Source organism: Cebus imitator, unplaced genomic scaffold (genome assembly GCF_001604975.1).
Source record: "Cebus imitator isolate Cc_AM_T3 unplaced genomic scaffold, Cebus_imitator-1.0 Scaffold883, whole genome shotgun sequence".
NCBI lineage: Eukaryota > Metazoa > Chordata > Mammalia > Primates > Cebidae > Cebus > Cebus imitator.
Window position 1 is genome coordinate 131,643 of NW_016108198.1, and position 2,726 is coordinate 134,368.

The window sequence follows — 2,726 nt, forward strand, 5'->3', positions numbered from 1 at the left end:
CCCTCTCTTCTGGTTGAATTTTACTCAAACAACCAAAAAAAAAGAAAGAAAAATCTTGTCTCTCTTAATTTTTCCTTTCTATGTCTACCTTTTCTTAACAGGATAATGATGTAATTGAAATCACACAATCAATACCTTCTACTGCTAATGTCACAGAACTTGAACTAAGAGATCTTTCAGTATCTATTGGTTAAATCAGGAAACACCTATGCTGAACCTGGATAAATCCCCCTGGGGAACTTGAGGCCCCATATACTTGAAATTATAAAACAGGTCACATGCGCCAAGCACGGTGGCTCACACCTGTAATCCCAGGACTTTGGGAGGCCAAGGTGAGTGGATCACAAGGTCAGGAGATCAAGAATAGCCTAGCCAACATGGTGAAACCCTGTCTCTACTAAAAATACAAATATTAGCAGGGCATGGTGGCATATGCCTGTAGTCCCAGCTACTCAGGAGGCTGAGGCAGGATAATCTCTTGAACCTGGGAGGTGGAGGTTGCAGTGAGCCGAGATTGCGCCACTGCACTCCAGCCTGGGTGACAGAGTGAGACTTTATCTCAGAAAAAAAAAAAAGAAGTCACATAGGTTATAATGGGTCTCACCTATTTGATTTATTCAGTTGATTGCCTTTAAGTCTAGGTTCACAGCTCAAAACCATTATGAAACTGGGAGTATCATATTACTATTAATGTTAATTTGATTTGTATTTTCCTTTTAACAATTTGTACTTGTTACTTGTCAAACTTCTGCAGAAGTACAGCTCCTAACAGAATATGCTGGCCCAGGGCTTCCGGATGATAGCCTAAAGACCATGGAACAGAAAAAAATGAACTTAATGATGGACTTCAGGTAGACTTGGTCTGAGAACAGCTCTCTCCAAATTTCCATTGTTACTCAGATGTGCCTAAAGGGGTTGGACACTGACCCCTAGTTGGCAATCACTCCCTCTTATCTGCAACCAGACCAACAACCCAGGACAGATCCAGCACTGAGGGACAATCCAAACCTACTGCTTTTGGAGAAAGAGCACAATCCAAAAGGGGAAATATGAAAGTTGCCAGAAGCAAAACGGAGTCACTTGTATTAAAAACAAGCTTGGTGCCTTGGCTCATGCCTGTAATCCCAGCACTTTGGGAGGCTGAGGCAGGTGGATCACTTGAGGTCAGGAGTTAAGAGACCAGCCTGGCCAACATGGTGAAACCCTGTCTCTGCTAAAAATACAAAAATTAGCCAGGCATAGTGATGCACAGCTGTAGTCCCAGCTACTCAGGAGGTTGAGGCAGGAGAATTGCTGGAACCCAGGAGGCAGAGGTTGCCGTGAGCCAAGATCGCACCACTGCACTCCGGCCTCAGTGACAGAGCGAGACTCTGTCTCAAAAACAAAAACAAATAAAACACCCTGCCAGGTGTGCCACCACACACGTGTAGTCCTAGCTACTCAGGAGGCTGCAGCAGGAGAATTGCTTGAGCCCAGGAGTTCTGGGCTGTAGTGTGCTATGCCGATCAGGTGTCCACAGAAAGCTGAGCATCAGTATCCTGGGAGTGGAGGACCACTAGGTTGTCCAGGGAGAGATGAACCAGCTCAGGCTGGAAATGGGGCAGGTTAAAACTTCCATGCTAGGCCAGGCAAAGTGGCTCATGCCTGTAATCAAGCACTTTGGGAGGCTGATGTGGAAGGATCCCTTGAGCCAACGAGTTTGAGACCAGCCTGGGAAACATAGGAAAACCCTGTCTCTACAAAAAATATTTTAATTATCCAGGCATGGTAGTACACACCTGTACTTCCAGCTACTTGGGAGGCTGAGGCAGAAGGATCATTTGGGACCTGGATTTCTGGGCTGTGGTGTGCTATTCTGATCTGGTGTCTTCACTAAACCCAGCATCAATATGGTAACCTCCTGGGAGCAGGAGGCCACCAGGTTTCCTAAGGAAGGGTGAACCAGCCAAGTTCAGAAACAGAGCAAGTCAAAACTCACATGCCGATCAGTAGTAGGATCGCTCCATGAAAAGGCACTGCACTTCCAGCCAGCCTAACATAGCGAGACTCCACCTTAAAAAAAAACAAACCCTGAAAAACAGAGCAGGGGAAGGCCATGAAGAGAAGGTTTTCATGCACGATGCCTGATAACAAAACGTATCACAAGACTCTGCAAAAACTATAACCCTGTACAACACAGAGAATACTTCTGTTAGGACATCTACCCAGCAACTGCCTGTCCAAACTTGGACTGATGACAACTTTGTTATTAATCCTCATAGCCAAGGATAACTACCTGAAAACAATTATGAAATTCTCATGTTTTCCTTAAAAACCTTTGTCAGCCTGCTGCAATGGCTCGCACTTGTAATCCCTGTACTTTAGAAGGCCAAGGCAGGAGAATCACTTGAGCCTGGGAGTTCGGGACCAGCGTACAGCAACATGGTTAAACCCCATCTCTACAAAACATACAAAAAACTTAGCCAGGCATGGTGGCACATGCCTGTGGTCCCATCTACTTGAAGGAGCTGAAGTGGGAGGGTCACCTGAGTCTGGGAGGTGGAGGCTGCAGTGAGGCAGTATCACGCCACTGCACTCTAGCCTGGGCAACAGAGTGAGACCCTGCCTTAAAAAACAAACACAAGGGCCGGGCGCGGTGGCTCACGCCTGTAATCCCAGCACTTTGGGAGGCCGAGGCAGGTGGATGACGAGGTCAAGAGATCGAGACCATCCTGGTCAACATGGTG